General features: G+C 42.3%; 1 long non-coding RNA gene across 1 annotated transcript; it reads left to right on the forward strand.

The window, feature by feature from the left end:
• Window positions 1–365: 365 nt before the first annotated feature.
• LOC116797054 lies at window positions 366–4,513 on the forward strand. The gene is made up of 3 exons (XR_004360565.1): window positions 366–437; window positions 3,890–3,985; window positions 4,484–4,513. It is a non-coding gene; the product is annotated as an uncharacterized LOC116797054 (long non-coding RNA).
• Window positions 4,514–16,200: the final 11,687 nt, after the last annotated feature.

A 16,200-nucleotide genomic window follows, 5' to 3' on the forward strand; every position in this document is an offset into this window, starting at 1 on the left:
GGTTAGACGATGATGAAGCCATCACAAACATTGTCTGCTAGTTGAAGACCAGAGAGACAGCTCTCAATTACCACAGTACTGTTTTGTTAGATTCCTGATTCCTGATTCCTAGCCAGAAGCAGTATCGTCACCCTTTTGCTAGAGGTGACTATGAGAACTGAAGGAGTAAAAGAGGAGAGTGGATTAATATGAGTGTATGGTTTTGTGAAATGTGTCCAGGAGACCCTGAATTTACTGCTTCACCTGACTGGTTGTTTATGAGATGTGAGCAATCCCCCTGCTGCCATGGGGCAGGGTGTCTGTGACGTGAACACAACCAACGGCAGTACCAAATGGTGCCACTGAGAATTAATTGTCTTTTGTTACATCAGTTTAATGAACTGTTTTTCAGGGACATCTGGCTTCCCTGCCTGAGGGTGGGGAAAGGTACCAAGGAGGTAGGAAAAGGCTTTTCTTCAGCACATTTTGTCTCCAAATATTCCTGTTGTTATTGTTTGCTGCCATGGCCCCGCTCTTCCGCATGGTTGATCCACACTGCTACTTGTTCCCTTCCAAACACCTCCACGCACAATCTCCTCCCACATTCCTCACATTTAGACTAAAAAACACTGCAGAGTCCACTTGAAGCTTTTCCTTGGTTTTCATGATCTCTGCTAAGCTCTTTTCTCCTCTAAGAAGACCTCACCACAGCACACGGAAAGAACAGGTACTGACCAGCGTAGAGTGACTCTTGCCACCATTTCCTACATTGACACACAGGATCAGTGTCTCTCTAGGAGAACTGGGACTTTATTTTTACTAAATGACCTGTGAAAGCATTTCCATTAGAGTTGGTTTGTGCATTATAACTAAGTGGACGGAACAGAGTGAGGGTTTATTTATCTAGGGAAGTTTGTATCAGATGGAACATCTGGTTTTCATTGAAATCCTCAACTTTACAGAAAAAAAAAAAAAAGAGTCCATCTGGGTTAATAGAGACTCAAGGAAAGCAGGTGGCTGACATGACTGCAAGAGAGTTGAAACGGGATCAAAACATGAGCATCCTCTGAAGTCTCAGTTTTAGCATTTTAGCATCCAGTTTGTAGGCCTGAATTAGTAAAAGGGTTGCCTGTAAGTGCTAAGTGTACAAAGAATCATGTAGTTTCTCTGTTTTATTTTCTTTCATTGTAAATCTTAGTATCATGTGATTCAGCCTAACCACTGCACAAGTTTGAAAAATACATGAGCAAACATTTTGCAGCGTGCGACAGATTAGTGGGATGGGGGAGACCTCCAGGCTCTTGGGTGCCAGCCCATAACCTGGAGGGTGAATGCCCTTCCCCCCTGCCCCCCACCTCGTGGCCTGCGACCCCATAAGGAGCTCACACAAACCACCAGGGAGGGACGGACGAAAGAGGAAGTTTATTGTGGGGTAGGGGTTTATAAGGCTTTTAGGAAGGTCAAAGGGGAACCAATGACAAGTTCAGGGGCATACAGAAAAAAAAAATCAGGTAAGGGGTCAACAGCCAATAGGAAGGGGTTAACAAGGACCAGTGAGAAACACCTCAGGACACCTTCCCAGGACACTGTATGGGAGACAAGTTCCTCACAGGGGGTGTCGGGAAGAAGGGGCAATGATTTTGCAAAAAAGCAAAAGCCATTTCGAAACCTGTTTAAACCACATTAAAAACTTCTGTTTCTATAACATTTGAGCTGTTTTCTTTTTCTTCACTAGTCCATCTCTGACAGGACTTCTTCCATCCTATATATGGCAAATCCATTGCCACAGCAGCGGGTAACACTAACATACTCAGCTTTGTAGAAGCCTCAACACAACCACGTTGGATAGACCACCTGCTACTTCTTCAGAGGCACAGGATATCCAACTCAGCTGTCAGTGCTAGGAAAGAGTTTCGAGAGGGATGAATAACGCTAGGAGTCAAGCCTGGCTGAAAGATTTCTTCTGAAAGAAGTCACAATATGCGGCATCTGCTCCTGTAGTTTCAGGAAACAGGAGTGATGAAAAGAGAAACATTCCCTCAGTCTGCTGGTGCTCACCACTGTCCCCAGTGACATTGGATGACTCAGATTCCCTAAGATCCCTAGAGAACAAAGTCTTTTCATTTCTAACTAGGTTAGACTTCCTTTTTAATGTGGGAGATGTGCCCTGCACAGTACAGCAATTTGTCCTGGCTATCATATTTGATCTGGAAAACGCTTATTGAGGAAATAGAGATGCTGCCATAGGAAAAAACATTGGGACTGGCAGAGGCTGTTGAACATTTTTCTTAGACACCAGGAGGTGCTTTGAAATGGTGCTTTGCACTTTCTATAAGTAGCCTTATGTCTTGGTACTGTGTTTGTTTGTGTGAGAAATAATGTGAAGAGGTACCCTGTTTGTGTATGGGCATACGTGTCTGTCTTGCTGGCTATGCCTGACTGCTAGCCTGGCCCTGAGACTGTGGGTCAGGACCAAGTGGTATCATTTTGTGATTGTACCATGAAAGTGATATTTCAGTTAATATTTTGCAGATCAGCTAAGGATTACACGAAGGAGTCAAAGAAAGAACTTAGGCCCCTCGATCCTCAGTTCCTGCTCTAATAAAGGAGTGATTAACATTACAGTTCATTATTACTTTCAATTTCAACTCCCATATGAAGCTAGAGGAACTGCAGTACTAGTCAGAATCCTATTTTCTGCCTGTCAGTTAAGCAAATGAAGTCCCAAGACAGTCTGACTCACCTTCATATTTAAAAGAAAATTCTTTATTCCAACACACCTGTGTCTTTTTTAAAATGTGTCTTTATTCTGAAAAGCGACTGTCAAAAAATCACATCACTCAATAGATCTATTCTCTGTCTGTATTTTTATACAATGTATTTAGTAGTAAAATGAATTTTTACATCTTTTTCTTTCACTTCTAAGGTTTGACAAAGGTATGAGGGAAAAAGCTGGTTCCCGTTCAGGCTCATGTGTCACCAAAACAGTTGTTAAATGCTTTCCATTTCCAGGACCAAAATGCTGCTTTCTCAACTATTCCTTTGCAAACTCAGAGGACAATTTATTTGCAAAGGTTTAATTGTGAGCAGAATTTGATGTAATGAAGCTTTAATGGCAAAGCTGTATGAGCCAGAAAATGCACAGCTTGACTTTCAGATCCCAAGCTGAGTCTGCAAGTGGAGAGGCTTCTAAACTGAGAAAATGTCATTCAAGTCACTCAGGCACAATAAATGTGAATCCCTTATCACCCTTTTTATCATCAAGAACAGGCTCATATGAACACTAATGGAGGACTAAGATGCTGATGGTTACTTCTGCATAACCAGGGTAGTAGATAATGGCAAGACTCAAAGAAGCATTGTGTAAAACCTGTAAAATCTCAACACACACAAATGACCAAATGTGTTTTCTTCAGAGCAGAACAACTGTGGTGCACCAAAAACGCCCCATCTTTCCAACTCTACCAGTTTGTCTAAATAAAAATGTCTCCTTAGAAATCTTCCCTTGGGCTTTAATGGCTGCTGTGACACTTCCACTTTTGCTCAAGAACTCATCTGGAAAGTCAAGTTCTAGTAAAGCCTTATGGTGTGATGGCCATAAAAATCCCTGATTTTGAGTGAAGGGTAGTGAAATGTGCCAAACAACCAGGAGTTCAAGACTGGGTGTCTGTTCTAGGTACAATAACAAGTACAGCAATATTCCTTGGAGAAACCAACAAAACAATTTTTGCTGGCTAAGAGTGCCCAACAAACTTTCCAACTCCTCATTCAATTTACTGGTGTGTTCTAAAAATCATTTTTATAGGAAATCAGTATTTAGAGTCTGTTCAATCATCTTTCCTGCATCAGGTTCTTCCTCCAGGCAAAACCAGCCTAAATAAAATAGCTGACACTGTCCTTTTTTACATAGGCAAGTACTGAGTATCTGGAGACTCTTGGCCCTTGGGAATGTTTCCAGGCAAAGCCAAGCTGGTTAAACAGCCATCTGAAATGTCACAGATGGAAGGTAAGAAGGTAAAGGTAGACTTTGGTAACTGGGTAACTCTAATTGTTGGGAGAATGTTTTGTTCTGCAATTACGCTTACCACCATTATGTTGTTGCAAGGACTGAGTTCACCCCTGCTGCAGCTTTGTAATTATTTGTGAGTTGAATCATAGGATGGTTTGGGTTGGCAGGGACCTGGACATTTTGAACTAGATCAGGTTGCTCAGAGCTGCATCCAGCCTGACCTTGAATGTTTCCAGGGATGGGGTATCTACCACCTTTCTGGGCAACCCGTTCCAGTTTTTCACCACTCTCATAACAAAAGAAAATGTCTTCCTTATATCTAGTCTGAACCTACCCTCTTTTAGTTTTAAACCATTACCCCTTGTCCTGTTGCAACAGGCCCTACTAAAATGTCTGTTCCCATCTTTCTTATAAGCCCCCATATGTACTGAAAGGCTACAATAAGGTCTCTTTGGAACTTTCTCTTCTCCAGCTTAACAGTCTCAACTCTCTCAGTCTTTCCTCCTAGGAGAGGTGTTCCATCCCTCTGATCATTGCCCTCCTCTGGACTCACTTCAATAGGACCACATCCTCTACTGAAGACTCCAGAGCTGGATGCTGTAGTTCAGGTGGAGTCTCACAAAGGCAGAACAAAGGGGCAGAATCACCTCCTGGATCAACTGGCCACACTTCTTTAGATGCTGCCCACAATATGGTTGGCTTTCTGGACTGCAAGCACACATTGCTGGCTCATGTTCAGAATGAATATCAAAGGGCACTTCAGATAGTTGTTTTCTGATATCATATTTATATCTTAACAATCAAATTAAATAAAGGAATTAAAGGCCAGCTCTGAATCTCATTAAATTTATTGTCATCCTGCAAATTGATGGAGATACCTTTAAAAGTGTTCTATAGTAGCTCAATTCAGCTGTCATGTAGTCAGTTATAATTTGCCCTATTTTTGCACCAGCGTACTTGTAACAAATGTGGATAGAGCCTCTCCCAAATCTTTGTTCGCGAAGCCTAGCCATGATTTCTCCTAATACTTTGATTTATTTGGCCAAACATACCAGTGTTACTGTATTGCTGACTTATTTACTTGTTTCAAAAACTATAGTTCCTGGTTGGTTTATCAGTCATTCCAACAGAATAGGAGATAGAGTGCCCCCTGTATCTTCAAAGTGCTGCATGAGGTTTTAGCAGTCATCTCTCATTAAATTCAATGATACTCAAGCTAAAAGCATGAATAGTTCCCTCTCTTTACTGTCCTCTTACCTACAGCTAAGAGACAGGCAAGCCTGTGATCATTCTTTTCTTCAAGTGCCCCATGTTAACCCGAAATTCAGTAAATACAGTTTTTATAACCCAGAGTCTTTTCAAGCATTAGTCAACCCAGCACAATGCTCTTTGTTTAGCTTCACAGTACAGTGAGAGAAAACACTCTGATGGGCTTGTTCATAGTCTCTACATGGTTGTCAGTCCTTCACTGCTTATCTGCTATATGTGCTATAAATGTCTAACAGCCACTTTACTGTATATGGGCGTGTGTAACTAGCACTATTTAAGTGGAACATCAGATTTCTCAGCATTTTCTAAATGACTACACTTCAGTGAAGTGAATTCCAATGTCAAAATTTTAACAATATTATATAATAAAGAATACCTATTAGTGCAAAAATAGTTTCTCCTTTTATTTATTTATTTATTTATTCCTTGAATAAAAAGGGATCCCAGAGCAGTAATTATCATTCTTCACCTGACAGAAAAACTACATGCTCTTTTTACTGCCCAGGTAGCCCAAGGTCCTCTCTTTCCAACAATGCTTTTACACCCACCTAAGAGAGGAAGGGAAAGCTCCCATTTTCCCTTGTGTTGTGCTATGGAACAAGTGGACACAGAGGCTTAGAGCAACGAGCTCCTGCTCAGAGCAGCCTCTTATCCCCCTTTAAGAAAAGATAAGCAGTGACTTTACTAGCTATTGCTGGGAGCAGCTCTGACCTGTGCTTCTCCCAGTATAGGGAATGAGACCTGAGCTCTGTGTATGACATACTTGCCTTGTGTGCCCAAAGAGCATCTCAAAATGAAGGGCAGTCTCACCTAAACAAGCAGTTTCCCTCTTTCTCTCTCCTTTTCAAGAAGCAGTAATGTTATTCTGTTGATGGCTCTATTTAAAATTTTTCTTAATTCTGTGCTCTAATTGTGAAAGAGTGAACGATATGGTACATATGAATTAGAGCTGAGTTATGCTAGTGTGAAAGTACAGGTGAAGCTACTGGTTTTCTCTGAAAACTGAGCAGGGCAGCTTCTAACTCTAGATTCTTCTTCCTGTTTAAATTGGATGCTAGAAAGCAAAAAGCCTTTCAAATAATTTAAACACAGAAGGCAAGTCTTCATCCTAAATCCAAAATACAGCACTATACCAGCTACTAGGAGGGAAATCAACTGTATCCCAGCTGAAACTAGGACAATGCCCAATTCTAAAATAAAGTGAGGTGATGCTTTTCCCAGTAATTAAATAATTCATCACTGGAAACCCTAATAAGAATGTGCTAATTTCAGTTCACATTAGATGCTCAAATACAATAAATTACAACTCTCTATCACACTCATACTCCTTTTATGATTACTGTTATGCTATGGAACTAATGCTAAGGCTAAATGTTTTGTGTTACCACAACCTTATAAAAATCTTTCTTAAGCCTAACAGAAATCAAGTGTTGGTTATGAAATGTGAATTTCTAGATAGATACTCTCCTAAAACAAACGAGAGACTCACACCAAGGAATTACAGCAATAAACAGAGACACATTTAGTTTGCTGTGTTTTTCTACCAATGGTAGGAGCGCAAAACTTCAAAAATATAAAGGAAGAAGTATTTTTTATAACTATCCTCTTTCATATGCCTGACCGCTTCTGAACTGACCTGGAGCAAAATCCTAGTGCCACACTGCTTTTAAGAACAAGGGAATCCTGGTTGCTCTGAAAGCATATTAACAGATAGTGGAAAGACTGTCACAAACATCAGAGGAAAAGCACTTTCTGTCCAGACTTGTTTCTTGGCATTTTTGTTCTCCCAAATGCAATTCCACAAGTTCATACCCATAGACCATTATTACCCAGAACACAAGAAACAATTGACTGTGGTTACACTTTTCTTCCATGTTCCCTCCTTTAGTACTTCACTTAACTCAAATATCATCTCATATCAATGAATCAGAAAGCAGGTTAAGACATGCCGCTGTCTTGACTTTCTATAAAACATTTTAAATGGATGGCACAAGAAACAGCACTATAGTCCTCTCCCCTTTTAGAAAATATATTGTTCCTTCCAGCTTTTAAAGTTGGCTCTATTACAGATTAATTTCCTATACATTGTCACAGTGATGAGTAACATGTATACAACTCCATGGCTCTTGAGCCTTATTTCTACCTTAAAGTAGCTGCATCATATCCTCCAGATTGCTGACAGAACTGGAAGCAGATGCTTTGGAAACCATTTGGATTTCAATAAAGGAAGGAACCTTTTTCTGGTTAATAGATTATGTACAGATTTCAGTGGTTGGATTGCAGTCATAAACCATAAAACTAGAACCTGAGGTAATGAAATTCAGCTTCTTCCTTGTTCAGAGGCTTTGTGAAAGATCTCGAGCAAGCAGTTTAGACTGATATAGAAAGTAAGTATTTCCAATATCTTTAAGGAGGTGTGTCTAACTTTTTCTGTTCTTTGAGACAGTAGAACCATCTCATAAAAGCATTCATAATTATATTCTCTAAAGGTTCAGAAGTGTCCAGATACTATACTTAGATCCCAGAAATTCTTTTGTTGGAGCCTCCTTTCCTTTTCTGTGACATTATGTTTGTGTATGATAAGGAAAATTTTCCCTCCTTCCTGGCTACACCTCTTCTGAGTGGGTTATAATGTAAGCTTCTTATAAGAGTAGTCATTTACTGGGTCACTAGAGGAGTCTTCTCCTTCTCCTACAAACCAGAGCCATGCATGGGACAGAGACAGGTCACACATGATCTGAAGAGGTGTTATTTCTTTTTCAGAAGCTAACAAGGTCTCCCATTGTACCTATGCACTTCCTACTACCCTACCGAACAGAACTACTAACCACAGCATCCATTTGTCTACTTTCTTCAGAGGATCTTTTTTGATAGCCAGCTGTGGGAATTCATGTTCCAAAATGTCTAAAGGACTTAGGGCTTATTGTTGCAATGCCTGAAAATCATTTGACCAACTCAGCCTGCAACTAATGCCTTTTGCAGACAGAAAGGGGCAGGCAGCAAATAAAAGTCTTATGACTAACAATCATTAAATAGCTTGAAAACATTCAAGTTTCTAAGATGTTTACAAATTGCAAGAGGAACATTTTGCAGAATAAAACTGCAGTCCTGGAGCTTAATACTCACTCTACTATTTCATTACTGCCCCTGTTTTATATTAGCGCACTGAGCAATTTGTATGCGTCTGTGGACCTTTCAGTAACGTATACCCAAAGCAATTGCCAAATGTTATTCAGGGCTGCTAATATGTAATAGTTCTAATGAATAATGTTTTTGTTAAGAATGTGGCAAACTGCTATTTATTCAGATGAATTCCAACCAACCATAATGCCTGGGTTACTTCTGAGGTATGAACACAATAATTACCAAACACAATTCTAAAATACAATTTGTTAACTTGGAGGAGATTGTGAGATTGTGGCATACACTTAAAGTATCCCCAAAGGTGCTTTGGGTTGGGGTTTTTTTCCCGCTCTGAGTCTTTGTATATGTAAGCAGGATCTACACTTACTGAACTCACCAGCTGGGTTTCTTGATACGTTTCTGCTGCATGTATCAAGATCCAATAACTAAACATGTGACATCGAAGCAAGCAGTTACTTCTTACTTAGAGGGTAAAGGAGAAAATTCAAAATAGTCAAACTCTTTTTCATTTTTTATTATGTTTAGGCTCCAAAGTTACTTACAGCGGTTTTGAAAATATCCTCAGAACATGTCCCAGAATCAGCAGGTCTTTTAAGTTAGCAAGAAGTAGCACCAGAAACAAAAGCTGTGTATTAGAACCAAAAGCTATGCAGGTTGCTCATGGGCCCAGAGAGAGACCTGCACAGAGCTGTCAGAATCAAACAGAACCACAGGCAGCAGGCTGAGCCTGTGCTGAGCGGAGAACAAGAACAAGTGTTGAGGGGTGTCATTGGCTAGACAGAATCAAGCCAAATACAAAATTCAGCAACTATGTATTTATTAGTTTTAAATAAACATATACAATGTTGATGTCTTATTACAGCACAGAGGACTGAAAATTCATTTAAAATGCTAAAAAAATAATAATTAAATGGTTTTATTGGAGATAAAACTAGAAATAGCACTGAAAAATGAGATCTAGAAAGAAGTAGATAAACTCAGAAAAAGGATAACTGAAAGTAACACATTACTGTGGAATTAAAATTGTATGAGTATAAAAATATTTTGGAGACTAGCCTAAAAAGTTTTAAATCACATGGTTTAATATCTAAAACTAATCATGTGAATCTGACTAACTTGTATAGTGTTGTAGGAATTTCCCATCAGTCAGGACTGTTCAGGACATACACTTTCTCCTGTCTCTCTGCAGTTTCTGCTGAGCTTGCAGAGTTGTAGGCATGTTTTATACTGGCAGAGAGTCATAAGCATTTCAACTTATGCACAGATAAGAGCAGAAATTTGCAGCCTCATAGCTGGGAGACAGATGATACTGCAGGTGCATTAGTATGAATACAAGTGCCACACTTTTTATCATGACTCATCTGGGAATTTAAAGAAGAGGTAGTCTTCTCTTCTGCAGCTGAGAAAGGCCAGGGAAAAAACCTCTGGAAAATTCAAGCAGCTAGGCTGGAGAAACATTTTGGTTTTGTACAACTCATGATTTCTAGCATTTGGAAAGTACAGTAAATACTGAGACAAGGAGGAAAAAGACTTGGGTATATACTAGTTAGTAAAGGAAGGGTGTTCCAAAAGAAAGGAAGGGTGTTACTGCAGACTGTAGCACATCTGTGAATGCTCTATATAGCCCTGATCTTTCCCATTATCACTGTAGAGTTTTTTAACACTAGATGGAAGTGATAATTCTTGGAGGAGCTTGTCACATACATGACCACAAGAAGGCAATTAACAGTTGAGGATGGCAGAATCTACTTTATGGCAACACAGAATGCAGTATCTCTATGGCTGTGACTGATTATGCTGAAGCTTAGGATACAAAGGAAGAATTTGGTTTTTAAAAAAGTGAAAAATGTGTTAGGGAAGTCATGTGTGTATGTGTGTGTGTTTGTGTGTTTTGTCCTGAATTCTTCTTCTGATTGCTCTCCCACAGCCCATTAGACCAGCACAAGTGATGGCAAGCAGGCAGGCAGATGCAGATTAGAGGCTGGTGGGAAGAAGGCAGAAACTTTTAAAACTAGTTCTGCTTCCTTAAAAATACTGTGTAAAATAGCATCTAGGGAGACCTGATCTGGAGACAGGAGGAGACTTTTGTATCTCCCACAGGAAAAGGGCAGTGATCTAGGCTTAACTTGGAGAGGTTGTGGTCTGACTGATCCTTTTTGCACAATCATGAACCTTTGTGGAATCCACTGAGTTAGGGAACACTGTTCTCATCAGAAGAATAAATGGTCTCATGGTGTCTAGCCCTGCAAAACACAGCTCATCCAGACACAGTTGTGGTCAGCAGAGCAGGATGAATTGATTTGGAGTGGAAAAAAAGACTTAATTTTATCAGAAAAGGTCAATTTTTCTGCACTGGTTTTATACATGGGTGCAGAAAATTATTTTCTCAGTCACATTTAACTCCAAATTGTATGTTACATTGTAGTGGGTTTCTGTGGCTGGGTTTTGGTAGCGGGGGAGTGGGGGGAGCTATAGGAGTGGCTTCTGTTAGAAGCTGTTAAAAGTTTCCCCTGTCCCATGAAGCCAATGCCAAACGGTTCCAGGATGGACTTCCTGCTGCTGGCGAAGGCCAAGCCAATTGGGAGCAATAGTAACGCCTCTGTGATAACATATTTAAGAACAGAAGGTTGTTGTGCAGAAGAATTCCAGCCAGGGAAGAGCGGAGTGAGAACATGGGAACAACAAGATAGACACCAAGGTCAGTGCAGAAGGAGGGACAGGAGGTGCTCCAGGTACCGGAGCTGAGGTTCCCCTGCATCCCGTGGTGCAGACCACGGTGGAGCAGCTGTGACCCTGCAGCCCATGGAGGACCATCGGGGTGCAGAGACCCACCTGCAACCCATGGAGGAGCCCATGCTGGAGCAGGTGGATGCATGAAGGAGGCTGTGACCCCGTGGGAGGCCCAAGATGGAGCAGGGTCCTGCTGGAGACCTGCAGCCCATGGAGAGGGAAGCCCGTGCTGGAGTAGATTTTCCCTCGTAGGACTTGTGGCCCCTGTGGAGGACCCATATCAGTACAACTCATTCATGAAGGACTGCACCCCATGGAGGAGTGTCATGGTTTGAGATACCCCAAAATCTAATTCCCTAGTCTAAACCCCCTCCTACATCTCAACCTAGTGTAAGGTGTGTTTTCCAGGCAATCACACGGACTCAAAATGGGGAAAAGGAAATATATTACAATGACTGTACAAATAAATACTACAATACATTATATAAAACCTTAGCTATCTCTACCGTAAGTATTTACAATGGATCAGATCTCTTCTCCCCTCCAAATAAAAGTCCAGGAGGGAAGAAGGATAGATCCCTTCTTCAGAGCAGCAATGTCTCTAAGGCAGCAGGCTCTCTCTCCTTTTTCTTGCAGCATCTGATAGCTGGATCTCTGCCAGTACACACGAGGGGGGAAATCCAAGCCCCCTCAGCCACTCGTCTTTCCAAACTTAGGGTCTTCCGTGGGCTGCGTTTCCCAGGACAAGGGCGCTATCACCACGTCATATCACGAAGCACAGGGGGTCTTCGTGACAGTCCTTATCTTCAGGGGACTCAGCCCCTTGCAGAGCTCCTGTGCCCTGCCTCAAAGATGGCTGCGAGCTTCTTTGTAGCTTGCAGCAAGGGAGGGCCTCAAGGTCAACCTCCACACACCGTCCTGGCTGAGCTCTCAGGACGACTGAGCTTCTTAGCTCCTTTACTCCATCTAGGACTTCTAATCAGTAAGAGTCCACCACCCTGAGTTAAGAGGGGTCTCAAAGGAGTCTGGGATCTTTTGATTCAGTTCTTACCCCAACTCTCTCTGTAGAGCTAGTTCTGCTCTCATCTGCTGCTGTTGGCTCTCTCTTGGCTCTCTGTCTTCTTCCAGGAGTCCGCTGTGCAGTGCATACCGTTTGCTGTTTAGTTCAGTTCTTAGCTGTCTTGGTTCTCTGCCACCTTCTCCGGCCAGTGTTGCTTCTGCCGCCGCTGTTGTTGCTCTGTCTCCGCTGCCCACGGTGGAGAAAACATCTCCCGGCACAACTACAGGCACCCAGCCCAGCTTTATGCTGTTCCAGGTCCCTGCAGCTCCCCCAGCCCGGGGCTGGGGGGGGCCCAGAGGCCCCAAGGGGCTCAGAGCCTCTTTCCTTGTGGTGTCAGAACATGGCTACCACTTCTACCAACCCAAACTACAACTCTTCTCTTCCGTTTGGTTGTGATATGTTTAGATTTTGCAGAAGCACTCATTGGACAAAACTTCAAAACTTCACGAGTTACCACCCCCTGGGGGTTACCACTTTCAACTACAGGGGGAAAATCTGGTTTAAACTACTACAAGGAGTGACCAACGGAACAGCAGTTTGGGAAGAACTGCTGCCCCAGGAACGGACTCACACTGAACATCAAGGACTGTCTCCTGTGGGAGGGACCCCACAGGAGCAGGGAAAGGAATCCTCTCTCTGAGCAGTAGCAGAAACAACAACTGACGACAACCCCCATTCCCTGTCCCCCCGCAACGCTGGAGGGGAGGAGGGAGAGTATGTGTGGTAGGTTCACCTTGGCTGAACACCAGGTACCCACCCAGCCGCTCTATCCCCTCCCCTCCCCATCCAGACAGGGGAGATACTAAGGTGGGAAAAGAAAACAACACAAATCGTGGGTTGCGATAAGGCAGTTTATATTTATGTGAAAAAAGAAAGCAAAAGCAGCGTGCTCGCATGCAAAGAAGAAGCCAGCAGTTAATCTCTACTTCCCATAAGCAGCGATGGTCGGCCACTTCTCTGAGAAGCAGAGGTCCAGCACACGTAACAGTTGTCAGCAGGCAGCCATCAGAGACAATGAGTGCCTCCGGTCCTGCTCCTTCCCTCCGCTTTTATATCTGGGTTGACATCATATGGTGTGGAATATCCCCTTGGTCCATGTGTGTCAGCTGGCCTACTTGTGTCTCCTCCTAGGATCTCGCCCTCAATTGAATGTTACAGTGCTGTGCTCAGCAGTAGCCAAAACATGGGTGTGTTATCAACACTCCTTTAGCTACTAATGCAGAGCTACTACCAGGAAATAAATTCCGACTCAGCCAGATCCACCACAGTATGGAAGGAAGGAGGTGTGGGGGGAAGGTTTTTTTAAGATTGTCTTATTTCTCACTCTTTTGCTCTGATCCTGTTAGTAATAAATTTAAGTACTATCCCCACTTTGAGTCTGTTTTGCCCATGAAGGTAATCAGTAACTGACCTCTCCCAGATCTTATCTCTACTCATGAATCCTTAGCTGTTTTTTTTTTCTTCTCTCTCATCTCTCCAGTTGCAGAGGGAGAGTGAGAGAGCAGCTTTAGTGGGTACCTGGCATCCGGTCAGGGTCAAACCCCTACATACATATATTGGTATCACCCTCTTAGAACATTTTCTTGCTGGTATTTTAAAATGGAAATCTAATTTTAAAAAATCAAAAGGAAAGAGAAGCTAGTTATTTTGATGAAAATTTTCACTCTCCCTGTCATGCACGGGCTGGGGGCTCCCTCTCAGTCTGTCCTGCCCCTCTGCCCCAGCCAGGGACAGGGTAGGACAGGGGGCAGCCTGGGCAGAGAGACAGTGGGCAACTCCCTGGGGCAAAGACTGGCCAAGGCTGCAACAGGAGGTCAGGCTGTCTGGGTGCATCTGTCCATGCCACCAAAGGAACAGACCACTCCAGGTTGCCCTGTCTCTAAGCCGGCTCTGGGCTGGCAGCTAGATCCACAGAAGGGTATGCTCCCAGGGTCCTCACAGCCCTCTCAGAGACAGGTAAGGATTCCTGGGAATGTATTTCCTTTGCTAAAAGGAGAGGAAGGAAAAGCCCTTTTGATGCCTCATCACTGGGTAGTAACTTTCCCACTGTGTGTGATTTTTGCTCCTGTGATCCATTCCATCTCAGAAGAAGAGTGGGAAGACTGGAGGGTGGTAATCAACAGGGTAGAAAACATGGAAGAAAATGAGACATTAATTAATTGCCAAAATTATGCTGCCATGAGCCCTGGAACCATTAGCATACTGCAGCTCCTATTGGAGCTCATTCCCTTGTTGCAGTATCTCCTGCTGCTTTCCAGAAGATGATGGAGTGATGTGACTGGTATATGTCATATATGTGTTATTCTTTTAACTCAAAAAGATGAATTTAGTAATGCCTTAGATATTCCCCAACTTACTCAAGACCAGGTGAATTTGGGGTGTGGACTTTGCCCAGGGGAACACCAAGGATGTCTATCTTGTCCATGAAGGTGTGACATTCCTCTCTGCACACCCACTACACAGATTTAGCATTGTAATGAAGCAGTCACATGGTTTTTGCTCTAGAGGATCCTACTCAGTACTTTCCCCAGTGTTTCCCCGTTAAGCACAAAGCCAAGCACTCCCATGACTATTTTAGCAGACATCATTCAAATTAGATACTGATCACAGTTTCCATTCTCATAGAGCTTCTTCTTTCTGGTTCTTCCACAGGCATTAAAAATATCATTTGGATGACATTCCTGCCACACCAACAATTTAACCTCTGAGGAACCGAATCACAGGTAAGTGCAAGCTTCTTCCTTTGAATGAACACTGAAGTTGATGAGGTCCTGATATTTCAGATGACTGCACTTTTTAGCCCATAACACATTCTCTCACGGCTCCGATCCACCAATCCTGCCGTTGTGAGTACTTCGCATCTCTGCTAGCCTGGGCTTCAGAAACTTGCACGAGGAGTCCAGAAAACAAGGTTAATGAGTCTCACAGGAAAGTAAGGTTTTTTGTGACTTGCTGAGCATCACAGAGGAATTCTGTGCCATAGATTTAGATCCAGCTCTCTAAACTTGCATTTCATTAAACTAGTGATGAAATAATTTCTTTACCTCCAATACACTTAATTAGATTCCAAAGTTCTTTAACAAGGATCCTCCAGGTAATGGCACCCTTCTTCAGCATCATAACACCAGAGCACCTGAAACTGTTCATCAGATGAGTTGGATCTAGCAGAGAGGTTGTAAGTTCATATAAGTAGTCTGCTTCAAAGTGCACACACATAGCAACAACAGTCTTAGATGCAATCTTAATATAGTATATTTTAGATGCTATCTTAATTTAGTAAATTTTTCACTTAATTGAAGGCTAACATTTGAAACGTATTTTTTTGATTTTTAAATGTCTAGTATAATTTTAACATATCCAACTGTTCTAAGTTGTTAAAGGAATCCTTGTAAAATCTTCCTTCTTCTGTAATATGCATGCTATTTTTATGTTCCAGAAGAAAATGAACGATGAAGGACCAATTATACACTGCCTTTTATGTTAGGTGTATAGTTTTCAAGTGTGAGAAGTGTAATAAGAACATTTCTTTCTGAGGGGGGAATTTTGAGTAGTAGCTTTTCACATCCACTCCATACTTATATTTTCTTAGTGGCAATGACTCTATGAGGAGCTCAGACGAGAAGAGTCAGGACCTGTAATCCCAAAGTCAGATTTTGCAACCTTCACCCACTTAAACGTTCTTTCCTCAGTTGTGTCTAGTAAGACAAGAAACCTGAATTTGTGAGATACTGAAGTGAAAGCCATCTAATGAGTGAGAGAGATTCAGTGCAGAAGGGATTGGGACCTCTTGATACCATCTATACCAACAAAAGTTTAAGACACAAAATTAAAGTCTGGTTGAGAGTAATAAACTGACGGAGGACCCTCAGTGGGCTCAGTGCCGTTGTGAACAAGGGAGGTAAACAGCTGGTGCCTACAAAAATGGCAAAAGAGAGTTGTACTAGGGCTGGAGGCAGGACTGAGAGCCTGCCCTGTAGGGATGTCCCTGGAACCCTGCACACAGTACGTG

This window comes from Chiroxiphia lanceolata, chromosome 1 (genome assembly GCF_009829145.1).
Source record: "Chiroxiphia lanceolata isolate bChiLan1 chromosome 1, bChiLan1.pri, whole genome shotgun sequence".
NCBI classification, from domain to species: domain Eukaryota; kingdom Metazoa; phylum Chordata; class Aves; order Passeriformes; family Pipridae; genus Chiroxiphia; species Chiroxiphia lanceolata.